General features: G+C 37.5%; 1 long non-coding RNA gene across 3 annotated transcripts in view; it reads left to right on the plus strand.

The window, feature by feature from the left end:
- The window catches only part of LOC125432102, a 296,614-nt gene extending 279,508 nt beyond the window's left edge, over positions 1 to 17,106 (plus strand). For all 3 annotated transcript variants that reach the window (XR_007244399.1, XR_007244400.1, XR_007244398.1), the window contains one exon: positions 14,939 to 17,106. This is a non-coding gene — a long non-coding RNA (uncharacterized LOC125432102). The remainder of the gene's footprint in view (positions 1 to 14,938) is intronic.
- Positions 17,107 to 17,424: the final 318 nt, after the last annotated feature.

Below are 17,424 nucleotides of genomic sequence, written 5' to 3' on the forward strand. Positions count from 1 at the left end.
TACCTTCATTCACCCAGTGAAGATATGTATACTATGGTAGTAGCTGCTGCCAAAGCAACTTTTGTCTTTAAATCTGCACAGATTTAAATCCAATCAAGTCTCCAGTAGCTGATCAGAAGCCTGGCCCCACCCACTTTCTAAAAACACTAGACAGGTACCAGGAAAGGTGTTGACAATGTTATGGCAGCCATGGGCACTATGTTGGGAAGAATGTTGGCCATTGTATTAGCACTGAGTTCTGGTTGATATTCTTGGTGCTTTCTGATATTTGCTGGTTTAAAATATGCAACTAGCCTTTGTGACGTACTGCAATTAATGGTGCAATAGGTACATGAAATAATTGGTTTAGTCAATTAAAATAGTTGCATGAACTGGACATAAAATATGTGAATTTCCTGGGACAATCTTCTCAGATGATATGGTACACTTTCTGAAAACACAATGGGTTGGATCTAAGATCTTTGTTTCATTAATGGTGGAGCAATCCTCAAGGAACCTTCCATCAGTACAAGAACTGTGCTGCAATAAAAAAGAGGAGAATCCTATCAGTGGAAGCAACTATGGAAGGCTCCTTGAGTACTATTATGAGGTAAATTTGCATGCCTTAATTTTTAAAATTAAATTTGTTAAATTAATGTTATATTAATATTACTGAATTGTAGCTTGATTGAGTCTGTTTGCCTGGTTTGGCAAATTTGAACCATATCTATATATCTATATCTGTTATAACTAGATTAGTATATGCTTGAAACCATTCAGATGAAAAAAGCCATCTTTTTTATTTGAAAAATTATCCATACTACCCATTGTTTGTCTTTTTATTTGATTTTATTTATACCTCAAAGGAACCACTTATTTGCTTGAATGCCTTTTTGAAGAAAATGGTGCATTGTAATCAATTTATTGTGTGCAGTTTACAATGTCAAGGCCACTTTTGGTGCTATTAGTATTTCTACTTAATGGGATCCTTCGAGCATTATATAGCATTACATAGTTATGCTGTGAGACTTAGATCTTAACTGGCAGGTTAAATAATATGTAAGGAAGTGTTCTTTCAAGTATCCTGGCCCCAAGCCAGCACTTTGAATTGTCCCTGGAAACAAATGGGCCACTAGTGAAGGTCTTTCAGTGCTGGGCTGATACAATCCCTGTATTTCATCCCTGACAATAGCCTGGCTACTGGATTTTGGAAGAGCTGAAGTTTCCTGATCATTTTTAAAGTCAGTCCCATGTAAAGCATATTACAGTAATCTAACTTGGATATAATCAAAGCATGGATCAACATAGCCAGTTCATGTTTTTTGAGGAATGGTTGTAGCTGGTCTATCAACCAAAGATGAGTTAAAAACACTACTTGTATCAGAGAAAATATGAGCATCAGGCTGTAGGCCAGCAGTACCTCTAACACCATCAGGACAAGACGTGTCATCAATCCTTGAGCAGTTTTGTCATTGACCCACAGCATCTTAGTCTTGTCCTGACTGAGTTTTAATTTATTGGCCTTCTTCCATCTCCAGGCACCTATTCAGGATGTCCACAGACTGCCCCCTGACTAAATTGCTAAGTAGAGCTGGGTGACATCTGCATGTTGGCCACACCACATCCCTTGATACCCCCCAGTGAGTTGTTAAACAGCATGAGAGATAAGAAGGCATCCTACAGTACTCCATAGCATAAAGGGGAAATATTTCTTAGGATTCCGTTGCATAAGCAGCAGTTTTTCAGCATTACCTTCTGGAATTGTTCCATCAAGTAAGAATGAAACCATCTGCCACTTCATTGCTTCTAGCTGCTCAGTAAACTGAGGAGCATTTTGGGATCTGCAAGATGAAAGAAACTGCTCCAGAGCAATAATGTCCATAGCCTTGCACAGATTAACCAGTTTCATGATAGAGGTACCTATCTTGCTGACTGTAAAATCCCCAGGAGATCTCAGGAAATCGTCTGGATCAATCAATCTTAGCAATGGGATTTAAAAAGAGAACAAATTTTGAGATCAAAATCTAAATTGTGATATTAAAAAAGTAGAGTTTCTATTCAGCTATAGTTCTATTTTTTTTTACTCTGATCCCTAAGGAGTACTGAGCAAGTCCACAACAATGTTGCTTGCACTTCCCGAATTCCATTTCTGCTGCCATCCTATACAGTTTGGCAAACTCCTTTCCCTGATCAATATTTCACTCCTTGATGGCAGTTGACAAAACACTCATCAGTATTCTACATGAACCACCAATTTGTATCTCTATCACATTAAAAAAATGGTACCACACAAATTATTCCCAGTTAGGGTTGCCAACTCCAGCTTGAGAAATTCCTAGAGGATTGGCAGGTAGAGCCTAAGGAAGATGGAGCTTGGGGAGGACTGGGTACCTCAGCAGGATATAATAAAGATTCCACTTTCCAAATCAGCCATTTTCTCCAGGGTAACTGATCTCTGTAATCTGGAGAACAGTTATAATTCCATGAGATCTCTAAACCCAACCTGGAGGTTGGCAATCATGCTCCCTGTTGCATTACTTCACAATAACAAATTGCCACACAAAGTATTCCTATGTAGTGAAAAACCATTGTTTGAAACAGCAAAATAGATTTAAACAGGATTTTGGAGAATAAGGCAGCAATCTAAAACTCAAGACAGGCAACCTGAAATTATTTCCCCTCCTGAACTAAAATCAGTGAGAAAAATATGCAAAAAGTAAGAAAAAAAGGCTTGAAAAAAACTTTTGTAATTGGAAGATTTCTTGGGAAATATAACTTTAATGGCAATTACAGTGTTATTTTGCTTGCGTGTATTAACCATAAAATTCCACATTGTTGCGAGAAATTCTAAATTTCATGAAACAAGACCTGATTTGTGGCATTGTATGAAGATTCTATAGATACTAAAGCTGATCTCCACTTTGGTGAAGTTTATTTAAAGAGCTTTTCTAGTCACCTTTGATCCTTAGTGATTTCTCCAGATGCACAGAAGTGAACAATGTAAAAATCTTGCTGCTTCAGCAGAACAAGATCCAGCTGGCTGGGAAGTGAATCTGCAAGTCATTGGTTACAGCTGTGTTTCAATTTATGTGATGGTTGAAAAAATAAATTACCAGATTAAATGGCTAAAAGAAGGCTCTTTGTTTAGCCCTTGTGTGGGGAACGAAAGTGTTTATGGTGCTGTTTTATACACAGCCTTTGCAAAGAAATCTGGACAAATAGGCTTATTCAAAACTCCTCCATAATGTTATGCAGAAGAAACTGTATGTTTTTGGATACTGTTGTCAGCCTGCAAATGTTTTAGAGGCTTTCTTTCTTGGAGGGTGTCAGTAAACATTCTGTCTTATTGGGCTTTGTAGTTAATCAGTGGGAGGCCCTTTGCTCAGTTTAACTCTTAAGCGCTGTAAAATGCATCTTTTGACATGCCTGGAATTACACATAGGGCCCATGTCAAACTGATAACCTTTTAATGGCTTTATTTACCAGAGCTATGCTTCTTGTGCCATTCCTTTTTTAATATAAATTGTGTGGCAGTTGTAGACCTGAGGCACTTAAGTATGAGATTGTGCATAAGCAAAATTAACATGGATGCAGCTTTAGGTAGCAAATAGACTTGTGTGTCCATTTAAGTGTTTTGATTTTTTAAGATGCTGTTTTCTGGAAGCAGCTTGTGCTCTATATTGATAGTATGAATACTGAATTTATCTTGCTGTGTACTAATAAAGTCATACAAGAAAGGTTCACTGAGAGAATGAAACTATGAAGGACTCCACAAGATCTAGTCATGGACTTTGGCTATTAAAGCTCTTAGTTGTCATGTCAAATGATATCACTGAGCCTGGATTTATCCAGGCCGTTAGTCTTTTTCCTACATTCTTATGAAACAAACACTATTTCAAGTTCTTTGTTTCCATAAATGACACTATTTACATATTTTCATCATGTTACTTTGGAATTATAACTAGAATAGTATTGGTTGTGTGAAATATCAATATTCTACTAAAAAAAACTTTCATAATTTGCAGCATTTTTTGCAACAGATGGGGAATAAAACAACATTTTTTATTTTGGAAATGTTTTGTTTGGGGCTATTTTATGACAATTATTACATGAAGACATTATTGACTGTTCATAACATTTCACTGTTATACAACTCTCCGTGACTGGAGGCTGTAAGGCATACTGCAAAAAGAAGTGCCTAAATAAATATTAGAAATTATGGTTGTAATTATATAGTGTAACTGTTATTCTCTCAAACCTAATTACATTTCAAAATACATTTGGACTGCTGTTTTATAAAAGAACTCCTTTATCCTTGAATAACTCCTGCAAAATGCTGATGATAAGTAGGCTTAAAATGCCAGCAGTAGAGTTGTGTTCCAAGTAAAAAATGAAATCCAATTTGGCCAAGTTCCATTGTAAACTGTCCTTAAAATATCAGGAAAACACCTAAAATATTGTTAATAGAATATTTCCCCTTTTATTTTTCTCAGTAGCATTATTGCATTAAGAATGGTGCAACAGAAATCCATGGAGATGCAGAATAAATAACCATAATATATCGAAAGCAGGCAGAGGTGTGATTGATCTGTCTGGAATTGGCAGACTCTTTCGCCGTGTCAGGCTGTTTCTCTGACCAATGAAGGAATAGCCTCTGACCCTTAGAATCAATAGAATTGATTGAAAAGGAAAGAGAATAAACCATGAGAATGCAAGATGGGCTTTAACCTTTGTTGTGTATAAAGGTTTGAAATATTAATTTTATACATGTACTTAATATCTAGAGCTTTATATGTGATTGTTTAAAGCATTTCCTTGTCTGATGCTGGATACTGACCTCCTAATAAATCATAGCTGATTACAAATATATCTTGATGTAGTTTATGGAAAAATTGTCATAAAGTATTCACAATTAAAACCCTCAAATAAGGTATGAAGTTGATATTTTAGACTGAAATTCTGCAGTCTTTTGAATAAGAAAAAAACCCCTGTGAGCATAGCAATTCTTTCTTTGGAAGCGGACAGTGAGCTTACATGTATATTCAACTACAGCCATATCCTAAGCTGTTCATTTGGATCAGCTGGATAAATATTTAACAAAAATGTGAAATCAGATGTTTCAGAATGGTTAAACTGCCCTTGGTTCAAACACAGAAGGGAAGGAACCTGTGCAAGAACATTTTGGTATGCTGATGCTTGTGCTGAGGAAATGGTCTAAAGTATATTTGAATGAATATATGAAAGAGTTTTAAAGAGCCCAAATAAATCTATATAGGTATCTAAATATAGCATGAACAGCCATCTGTGATTTTGTCTTCAATGCAAAGAAAACACTGGTGTTAAATTATTTCCATTCTGATAAAATTGTTATGCAATTATTTTCAATACTAACAATATTTCTTATTATTTTTGTACCATACTTTTCTTCAGATTCAATTGCCAGGGCAAGTCATTATTTAGCACTGTTCAATTATAAAATACACACAATTTTCGAACACTATTTCACCAAGTTAGAATGCTTTCTAATTTAAAACCAGATAAAATAAAGTATATCATAAATAACATTTTTCAGAAATGCATATTTTGATTTCAAACAAGAACTAACATGGCGACCTAACATGTAAAGTAATTTAAGTGATGGTTGAGTGGTTGTTATCTATGGGGAACAAAAGGAGAAATTGAGCAATACAGCAAATATCTTTTTGTGTGAAGAATGTGTTTCTGGACTATCTAGGGATTTTGCTATACCTGCTTAATTGTTCTGTGTTATGTTTGATCTCCCAGTTTCACATGATTGAAGAAGATGGGGAGCGCATATTTTAAAATGTAGTCTATGAAAGTGAAGATAAAAAGATTAGTTAAGACAAAGAGTTCCAGTAGGGAGTAAAGGGTGAGAATGGAGTCAAGGAGGTTCAAAATTGAGCTACCAAAATACATTTTTTTTTCATTTCAAGAAGCCATGACTCTTCAAAACATATTTCCTGCTCTTTAGAATAATGAAAGATTATAAGAGAAGCCAGGCAATGAGCTAACATAAATAAACACTCTCTAACACACAGTATTTCTAAATTCACATTCTTTAAACATACACTTAGAGTATATAAAGAGAATCCACTGAAACTCAAAGATCTTTTGCTAACAGTTTATTTCTACTAGTTCTGAAAATCTACTATATGTCTGTCTGAGCATACCTCGTTTCAAAATCCCAAGATCACAAATGTATTGCAATTGATTTGTCTTCCTTAGAGAGTGCACATTCTTCATTTTCCAAATGATGCACCTCTTATGCTTTTGTTCATCTTGCCATGATATTTATTTCTTCAAATTCCAAAAACAAACAAAATCACTGCATTGCAAGGAGGTGTCAAAATTAAAGTCTAGCCTATCGTAATACATATTGTGGCGCCTGACACCCATCTGCTTTGTGCTCTTGCCACTCCTTTTATCCTGGATCCCATACCTAGGAAATAGCTAAAATATCACCTCTGTTGTGTTAGCTGCAGCAATGGCTGCTCTCATTTTGCCTCTTCATGTGGAAATGCCTTCTCTCTAGTCTGGAAACAAGTGCTGTCCCCTTGTGGATGAAGAGAAAAAAAATTTAGACTTGCATGTCAAACAGATCTTCATTGTCTAGCTGAAATGCATACCTAACTCACTGAAATACTATTTCTTCCTCCCCTCCCTTTTCTTTAAGTCTCTAAAGGACAGGAGCAAAAGTTAATTTTATGCCACTTTCAATAGATCTGCTCCTTGAAAAGATGTGAAAATGACCTCATTTGACGCTTAGGTACTACTGGTCATGATGTTTATAGAAAGTGTGCCATCTCTAACTGAACCAGTGTGTTGCAAGGAAATATTTTCCAGCTAAAATTTCTTAACTTTCACAGGGGTGAGGAATCTTTTAGATAGAGATCTTTGAGACAGAATTTTACAACCAAGAGAGCTTTAAAAACATGTTTTTTAAAACCTACCATGCAGTCCTTGATATATTTACTCAATAATAAGTCCCCTAAGATCAGTATGCATCAGATTGTATCCTATGTCAGACAGGAAAGTCTGTTAAAGAAGGCACAGGTTGAGAGGGCCACATTAATTTTTAATTCATATTTTCATATCCTTAGATTGCATGATCATTGTTATACTATTTTTGCAATATTTCCTAACCTCTATCCATTGTTTAGTGACATTCCATGTTTAGTGACATTCATTTCAATTCGAATACTTATGTCTTCATACACAGTCATGTCCAAATTGGGTTCAACGTTGGGACTGGGCCACACCATGTAGTGCTTATATCCTGTTTATTTCAATGGTTTTCAGACAGATCTAATTTTGTTTGGAACATGACTCTTGGTAACTGCTGTCCTGATCAAGTATCTCTTCCTCCTAGCCCCACATAAAAATAAGTGTGTGGGGGCTGGCAGGGAAGTGTCAGCATCTCAGTGCACATAGTATTTAAAGAAACAGAATATTCAAAAAATGAAGAGGTATATGTAGAGAATGGAAGTGGAAACATATTCATTTGAAGTAAGTTAGATTTACATATGTCATACAGTGTCATTTGTGTTTGTTTCAGTAGCAACAATACATAGATAATGGAAGAATTTGTCAGCTTTTTGTCATAATACCATCAGAGATCAATGGCCACATTTTGAAACTTGCACAGTCATGTTGACATAATGTGTAATATGTATCTTTCTTCCCTAAATGTTAGTAAAATAGACTTGCTGTGTTCTGAGGGGACTGTCAGGTTTTTTTGTTTGTTTTAATTCCACAAGTGGGAAAGATCATTCCTGTAATGTGCTATGTTGTCCATAGTGTTTACACAGACAAGATGTGACTTGTGAACTGATCCTTTCAAAACTTTCAAAAGAGATTTTTCATATAAGTTGTTTGACCAAATATTCTTAGATAGAATATGTTGCTTATGTGGGCAAACTTCCATACAAAGTAAATGATACCCTGAGACATGAAGGACTATCTTTTATTGTTACACACTAGCTGTGGTCTTCAGACTGCCATGGGCTGGCCACTCTCTCATGTAAGACAGCAAGCCCGGTATGAACTATGGCCTTTGTGTTCCACTGTTGCTCCCACTCTGTGGAACGGGCTTCCTGATGACATGAGGTAGGAGTGCTGTACAAAATTAACATTGGTCAAATTCAGAAGGTAGCCCTTCTGGAATCTGCACGAAAACTACGCCGATACATTACAACTTCCTAGGCCTCTGGGTGAGGCTCGAATTGTAATGAAGGCCAACAACCAGCTAAAGATCTGGCAGCTGTGAAATCTACAATACTGATGATGATGATGATGATGATGATGATGATGATGATGATGATAAACAACAACAACATCAATAATAAAATTACACAGAGAGAGAATATATAATCACACAAAACCCACCCTTTCTAATCCAGTCTTATTTGATCTGCTACTCTTGAGGGCTGGAATATTAAAAACCTAGTTAACTACAAAAGATTGAAACCTATAAAGTACATTTATAACATAAGTGAACACTTTGGGATGTCCATGGGTTAATGATTAGAAGAGTACAATCAGGCAGGACCTTAAGCCTGGTTCTGTGACAGTTGTAATTGAACTGATTTATTATGACATCTTGACTATTGATTTAATCTAGACTGTATTTCCCAATGGCTCCAAAAGTGCTCACACATGAAGCTTTAGCCCTTGAACCTGGCTATTTCTCCCTTATTACCTGGATGAAAAAATATGCAGCCATATATAATTTTTGTCCATTTCCCTGCCATATGAACAAAATTCTTTATAATTAAACATATTTAATTATGAAGAAGACAATAGGCCTATGTGCTCAGATATATTTGGTCTGAATATATATCTGAAAACAACCCTCATCAGTGGGGTGTTGTGTGGTTTCCGGGCTGTATGGCCGTGTTCTAGTAGCATTTTCTCCTGACTTTTTCCTGCATCTGTGACTTTTCGCCTGCTTCTGAAGATGCCAGCCACAGATGTGGGTGAAACGTCAGGAGAAAATGCCAAGAAAACACGGCCATACAGCCCAGAAACCACACACCCCAGTGATTCCGGCTGTGAAAGCCTTCGACAATACTTATCAGTATTTTCTGGATATATTCAGGTCTCTAAATGGTACACGAGATTTTTAGGGATACAGCGAAATGGGTCTCAAAATATTGGAAATATTTGAAAATAACTAGGAATAACTGGGTAAACCAGTGTTTTAAAGCTTCCAGATTATTTTCCCCCTTTAATTTTGCTGTATTCCTGTGTCTTCCCAAGGCTTGGTATCTGCCATGGGGGGGGGGGGGATGTTGGCTCCTTTGCGACAGCCATGCTGGGAGTTTTGGGTCGGGCGTGATACATGATGCCAACCTTAATCCCCCAGGACGCGTTCGCTAACGAAACGGTCCCAGTTCAAGCATGGGGAAGACGGCACAGCCTCTGCGCAGGCTGTACCATCTCCCAAACGTCTTACCATGTCCTCCGGTCTCCGGCGTGTCACACAGGCCAGGGGACACGCCCCCCTGCCCTGCACGACAGCTCAGAAGTCGCAGGGCAGGGGGCGTGTCCCCTGGCCTGTGCAACATGCCGGAGGACCCGGTAAGGTGTTTGGGAAAAGGGGGGAATGGCGCCTTCCAGCTGCTGCCGTTCGCACAGCAGCGGTTGGAAGCCGCTGTTTCCCAAAAACCTCGCTCGGGGGGGGGAGCGAGGGTGGCACGGCTGCGATGCAGCTGCACCCCCCATGCGAACAGCTCCCTAGTGTCCTTTAAAATTCATTGATCTTGCAACACTGGATTATTTGCTCAATTTGATTTACATCAGGTTTGTAGTGAGTTCTTAGGTTTATTGCTTAGATTCTCAAGTTGTACATTGGCTGAATTTTCTGTTTGTACATTTGTGGGGATTGCAAGGGTATTCCTATTAGTTTCGTTTAGAAGATTCTCCAGTTTGACATTGTCATGGATTATCTGGTTTGACATTTGTTATGTTAGTCTTGCTACTTTGTCCTGTGCTTTTGCTAGGATTACTTGGTTCTGCATTAGTTATTTGGGCTTGTTAGTTCTGTTTGAATTGAAGGGTTTTTATCTAGTGGCTGTGTTGCTTATTTTTGAGTGTTTTGTTGCTGTTTTTTTGGAGAGAGCTTGGCATTCCCTCCCCCTCACCATAGGCAAAAAATGGAAGATACCTGAAGTCACCTTGTTCAGGGGCCCATAGAAGTGCATCTCTTGGCCCAATTCATTTCAGATTTGAAGATTATTTAGCTTACAGGCACCGGAAACTCCCTTGCTATTTCTTTTTTTTTTAAGTTCCTCTTATTTCCTGGAAATATTCCCATTAGGAGCCAAATAATCTTGGAAGCTTCCCCCAAACCTGCAGCTGAGTACCAAAATTGCATTTAAAACCCATAAAACCATGAATACTGGTATTTTTCAGGTCCCTGCTATCTGAATCTGAAAAACACTTTTTTTCCCCGCAAAGTGCACATTTTGAAGAAATTCTGACACAGATAAGGGGAAGCAGGGCCATGTAGACTAAGCCAGAAAACTTTGAAAGAGCAGGGGACGGGGGGGGGGGGGGGAAGCAGTTTTGCTAGTATTTACATTAGATTATTAATGAGAAACAAGGCTGTTTTGGAAAAAAACAGGCCCAAATGCTGACATACTGGTTTAGGTACATACAAACTCTTTTTTTAAAGTAGCCTTTCTCCTTTGGTCTAATACCAATAGCAAAGTACTGTGGGTAACTTTATAAAGAATGTGTAGAGATGCTGGAACCGCACAAAATGAATGATCTGAGCCAAAGGAGATGAAGAGGTGATGACCAATCTAATGTTATGTTCAGCAGTAAGAAGTCAATATTTGTCCCAGTTATTGATAGCAGTAGGTTGTTTGAGGCCTGCTGTGTCTGTGTTTTTTTTAAGTAAATCAGTGAATTCAAAATCGAATGATGTGATCCTATAATTTTTATTGGTTTCACAATCCTGATTTTTTAGGAAGGTTCCTCCTTTTCATTTTCTTTTGTTGGCAATGTCCATTTCATTTCCTGTCATTATGCAACTAATTCTTAATTATGTTTCTTGTGAAAACTTTTAAATGTTATCATGACATGAGTAGGTAAAGGACAGTGGAACCTCAGTTTTCATTGCCTTTGGTTTTCATCGGTTTCGGTTTTCATCGATTTTTTCAGTGAAAAATTTGTCTCATTTTTCATCGATTTGCCTCGGTTTTCATCAATTTGCAGTAAGGTGCAGGAGCTTGTGGAGAAAAATCACCCGGACAAAGCTGTTGCAGGCCGTGTCTGCAACTTGTTTAATGACAATGTCTTGCCCCATTTCAGACAAATCTTAAAGAGGCGTCAGAAACAGACCTCTTTGGACAGCTTTCTGGTGTGACATTGGTCCACTGACTCTGAAGCTGATTCTAGTATTATTGTTTGTTACTGTTTTCAGCATTAAACACTATGTTTATTCACCAAAAAATGTGTTTTTGGTATGTTTTTTGGAGCGCCTAGAACAAATTAATTGGATTAACATTGATTACTATGGAAAAGTTTGCCTTGGTTTTCATCGGTTTCAGTTTTCATTGATTCTTTTAGGACGGATTACAAACAAAAACCGAGGTTCCACTGTATGTGTGTACAATCGTTTTCTAGGAAACCTACTATGAGAGTTGCTGCCATTCTCATCAATTTCTTTGGTTTATAATTTTTGAAGTTTTGAATGCAAATAGTTGTCCTTCATGTATGGTGTTCCAGTTAGGTTGCCAAGGCCCTACCTCAGTTAATAGTACAGTGTTGCACTGCATGCTAAAATACATATCATAAAAGGGAAAGAGATAGAAGAGTTGAGAACTTTATCTTGAGAGCAAAGTGTTAGTCTATTATGCATAAATTATGTATTTTAAGTTATTATGGAATGGCAAACTTCTGAAATGAAAAGCAAGACTCACAGCAAATCATGCTGTGGGTGGATTTGTTCTGGTTCCTGCTTGCTTCCAATGAAGTGTAAGGTTCCATTGATTGTGCCAACAGGGCATCCAATCCAGCCAATCAGTTTAAGGCAGCTGACTGCTTTGCCTTGCAGCCAATCAGTTTAAGGCAGCTGACTGTTTTGCCCTGTAGCTAACCTGCTCACCCACCTGGGAGTATCATAAGATTAGCTGGCTGCTTTATAGGGCCAAAAAGGAATTTTGTGGGGTTCTTGGAAAGTGACTGTCAGTAGTCTCTTTTTTCCTGCTCTGTGCTGTTTCTGGGAGGGGGAGGTTCTCCACTAAATAGATGTGTTCATCATAATTGGATAACCCACAACTAGTTGGCTGGAATAGGGTAGGTAGGATTAGTTGGCAAGCACTCTGAGACATCTGCATGATAAAGGGCATGTCTGGAACATCACATGGCTTGTGACTGGCTGTGCTGTGAAGGAGACCTGTTGGTGCTGAGAAGCATCTTTAAACCTGGTATTAGCCTTGTGACACATCTGTGGAAAGGGATGAAGCTGGACTCTCTGTACAGAGGATGATAAGCAAGGCTGGCAGAAACACTGGTCAAGTTTGGAGCTGAAGTGGATCTGTCCAAGCAGGGGCGGAGCGAAGGGAAACTGTGCCCAGGGTGCGCATGCACCCTGCATCCCTGATACAGTGCCACCTGCCCCAGAACACCCCAGAACACACCCGCCACAGTGCCTGGGGCGTTGCGCCCGTATCCCATTGATGCTACGCCACTGTGTCCAAGAGGCAAATGTTGATGCCTAGCACAGCCCACCCTCAAAACTGTCGGCTTATTGAGGTGGGCAGAGATCTACATTAGTTGTTTAATTAACTTGAAGACAAATAAATAAACTAGTTGAGCCCATACTTGGTTGTCTTTTGTCTTCATTTGGAAAATGGCAGGGCAAAAGTGTACCATGCTCATAAAGATAACTTGTCAAGTTTATCATTCAAGATGGTATTACAGGTTGTATCCCTGAAGGACAAAGAAGTACATTGAAACACATTAACAATTACATCTGAGGAATTTTCACACAAGTCTTTAATATTAGCTAGCAATACTTTTTCTATGTTTTACATAGTATATCAGTATCCATTGGCCTTTTGTGGATAGACATTGCGATAAATAATATTCAAAATGTGTACAGAATACAAAAAAATCCTGTGCAGATACGTACATGTATGGCTGCAATACGTTTCTGCCACCATCCTTTTGTTCTCTCCCTTTCTTTCTCCTGCATACTCGCCCACACACACACACACACACACACACACACACACACACACACACACACACACACACACACACACACACACACACACACACTTTTTAGGAAGTCTAGCATTGTCTTTTCTGTAATGGATTCTAACTGGAACATTTTATTATTTCCTCATCACATGAGTGATTTATTACTAAGCAGTAATATGACAAATAGAATTGTTCCTGTGATGTGGCAGCTCAACTGATTCTAAAGAAGAAATAACTATCCCAAGGTTCTCATTTGGATTAGAATTGGTAATTTGTTTTTTCATAAGTTTTTTTTTACAATCTTTTAAAATAATACCACAATAAAATGCTGCAATCTTGTAGTTTGGAAGAAGAATCCTTTCCACTCATGAACTGAGGGGGGTGGGGAGTGAAGAAGGCATAGAAGAAGGTATAGAATAAATTCTAAGTCTGTTAAAGAACTGCTGGCATTATTTCTCCTTACATCACATGTGAGCCTGGCTTGTCGGCTCTTCCTGAGGCAGAAGATAGAGGATGAAAGTCTGTGCAGAGCCTATTTTCACAACTGCATTTGGAGATCTGTCTTATTGATTAGGGGGAGAAAGGGGGTGGGAATAGAACTGTGAGGTGAGGGGAGGACCGTCAGACTACTGGCTTATTGCAGCTCAAGACATTTTCTTCCGGAAAGATGTCAAACAACTGAGATACTGCTACAGAGGAAGTAGAAAGGTGGAAAAATAAGAAGAGGGACTCTTTAGAAGAAATGAAGGCATTTCTTATGAGTATCTTGGGGCTGCTTTTTTCCCTGTCTTCTTCCAATATCTCACCTGCAAGGGCTGGAGTAACAGCGTCACACAAATGCTGCAGTCCAGCAGGTCTGACAGAGGGTGGGTGCTGGAGAGAGAGAGAGAGTTAATGTTAGTGATGAGTGCAGTGAAAATTCCATCCGGTGCCACCCCCTCCAAATACAACTGCTCTGAGTCAGCATCTGTTGTGCCTTGCCTTTTGTGTGTGTGTGTGTGTTTTCTGTGTGCATGTCTGCATGTCTGTCTGAGAGTGTGTAAGTGAGCATGTCTGTCTGAGTGTGTGCGCGCGCATATGCACGGGTGGTAAAACCCAGTCAGTCAGTGAGAAGCAAAGGTACGTTGGAGAGCAACTAAAATCTGACTGATTTCCATCTACTGAGCATCAGATGTATTCCCTAAGGAGGATGGGTCTATGTGATGGGGGAGTGTAATTATGTTAATGTCATATTTATGGAGGGGCTCTATTTTTCCTCCTAATTATTTGTATGAAAGCTGTGGTCGAATTGCTTTGGAAAACCAGATTACAGTTATAATAAAAAAGCATTCTATGTGTATATATATTTTTATATATGTTTTCATATTGTTTAAAATGTTTTAAAATTGTGGTGCTGGGAAGAATTTAAGTTAACTGCTTCATGCCTGACTCAAAATAGTTTGAACTATACTACAGAATACATGACAAAAGGAAAGATTTTATTGTAACATATTTTTACTCAACTAGTTAAAATAATTGGAGATGTACTGAATCCAGAAGTAACATTGTACTGAAGATGGGAGGGGCAAGGCATAAAGGAATCAAACTGGGGAAGGGGGGATAATTAGTAAATATTTCCTTTCAGTTTTCTTCTGTTTAGCTTGTCAAACATAGATTAACTTATTTTACTACTTGAGATTCTAATTTTGTTATTACTGTTATTTTTCTCTCTCTTTTTCTTTTGAAGTTGAACTGCATTATGAAGAAAAGAACGAATGAAGTGCATCATATTTCTACTTCAGTAGCCAGGACCTTTGTGGCTACTGATTCTTTGGCTCTGGATTCCTTTACTGAACATCATGGATCTGTTGTTACAGCAGACGTTTCCATTCCATAAAAAAGACTAAAATGCCAGAGGGAGAAATCTGAATCTTTTCAGGATTTTGGTGGTGCCATTCAAAATCTTTGACTTTAAAAAACAGAATGATTTGGACAAAATTCATTTTCTTTATGGCGACTATGTTCAGATGTGTGTTTCAAATGATCCAGCACACAGAATGACAATTTGCTGAAAGTCATTGTGTCCTAGGATTTAGGAAGTAAGAAGTAAATCTGCATTAAGAAGGCAGAAGTTTTTTCATGTCAGTTGACAGAGATAAAATATTTATTATAGGAACAAGGGAAAAAAACTTAAATTATGCCCAGAAGGCATTCTTGCTCTAGAATGACTTTTACGTGCCAAATGTCAGGGCCCACTGCAACTGGATATGTATTGTCATATCTTTGCCTAAATCACAAGAAAAATAGAAGAAACTGTGTAGAAGTCTGTGTGAAGCAGGTTTTACCCTGTGTTAAACATCTTTTTTTTTGCATGCACAACTTTGATAGTGTTATAGGTTAGAAGATCTTTTTTAAAAACTTGGCAATGTGTCATATGTTTTTGAAAGTCTGCTTTGACAGTCTTATGCTGCCTATTCATGCTATATCATCCCAAGTCATAAAGAGAGAGAGATTTATAAGACAATCAACAAAGTTTTGCCAAATGAATATTCTCACTACTAAACCAGTCGGATTAATTGAAGAAGAATTCAACTGGATCTCATTGGACTTTTCCTAGTCCCTGAGACCCTAACTTGTGAGGTTTATTAGCAACAATCACAAGTCAGGCTCTTGGGACCTAGGCGGAGGGGAACCAGCAGCTTTGGACTTTATTAATTTATCTGCAGTATTATTACACAAAAATATATATATTTTAATTTCGGGTAGGCATGTAAAATGAGAATTGGATGTTGGGGCCTATAAGTACATTCAACATGTAATATGCAGGTGGTAGCATATTTTCCACAGTTTTAAATGTTCACATACTTGCATATTCTGCTGTTCTGTACTGTTAATACTTTGTAAAGTGTTAAATCAATTGGTAGAGAACAATGAAATACCACTGTTAGATGATGAAATTATGTCATTTATTAAGTGACAGTGAGGCCTAGCAAATACCTCATTCTCTTGTTTGTAGAGTTTTGATGAAAGTCTGTAAAACATTTTCTCTTGTCATTGTGTTACTATTTTTTCAAGTATAACGATTATAACTTCTCCAATTGTAATTAGCACTACAACATATTATCACAGTACTCCTACTACTTAAAATAATTCTATTTCAGGTATAACATAAAGCTATGGAAAATATAACTATTGGGACGTCAAACTACTTCACCCAACTTCCTCTGAAGCATGCTTTCACTTCATTGCCACTTATTGTTACTCATAAAACCCCCACTGTCCTTTACATTATGATGAACCACCAGAAAATTCATGATAAAAAGTTGAATAAAGATGCAGATATTTCACAATTTGAATTATACTTAAAAGTGTTCATACTAAATGTATTTCCTAACATAATACTGTGAACTTCTCATCATTTTTTTCACTTTCTGTGTGCTGCATTACATTCTTCTTCTGTTGTGAAAAATTCAAACTTTGCAAACTGAAACAAAGACTTTGCACATTTAAAATATTTCAACTATTCCATTTTTTATATGATATTTTAACTTCAGGTAATGTGGGAGGAACTGTTGTATTGTCAGCCTCACTGTCATTACAATACATTTTATTGTACCAAAATAATTCAGTGACTTTTTTTGGTGGGGAAATGGCTTTTCTTTTAAGAGAACACACTGTTAGCAAGGGCATGGTACAATACAAGACAATAATAAGTGTTTGTAGATTAATTTTTATCATATGCTTATGTCTTCTGATTTAACTGTAATCTTTAACCAAGTGATTGTTATTACTGGAGTCAAAATCATTTCATTATATGAAATAAGTAGTATTCATCTACATATGCAAGTTGCTCTCAATCCAGATAATATAAAAATACTGGTTATGTGAATAAACATCACGCTTATAATTAATAAATAGTTTTCCTTTCTCAATGAGATTCAAGGCAGGTTACTTTTTTAAAAAAAGAATCCAAGTAATAGTATACATATAATCAACAATGTAATATAATGGGATTGCAGAATTACAAAAATTGCTAAACAGGATACTACATATGCAGTAAAATGCTATAATACATAGTATAATACATACAATTATGGAACATACCTGTTGCATACCTGGAGAGCTCCCAAATATATAGAACCTGTACCTTGGTGGTGGGTAGCCATGACATTGATTTCAATGGACTTGGAAGGGTGTAACTTTGATTATGATAGTACTAGGTGTGGCTGTCAC

The sequence above is a fragment of the Sphaerodactylus townsendi genome, linkage group LG04, assembly GCF_021028975.2.
Source record: "Sphaerodactylus townsendi isolate TG3544 linkage group LG04, MPM_Stown_v2.3, whole genome shotgun sequence".
NCBI lineage: Eukaryota > Metazoa > Chordata > Lepidosauria > Squamata > Sphaerodactylidae > Sphaerodactylus > Sphaerodactylus townsendi.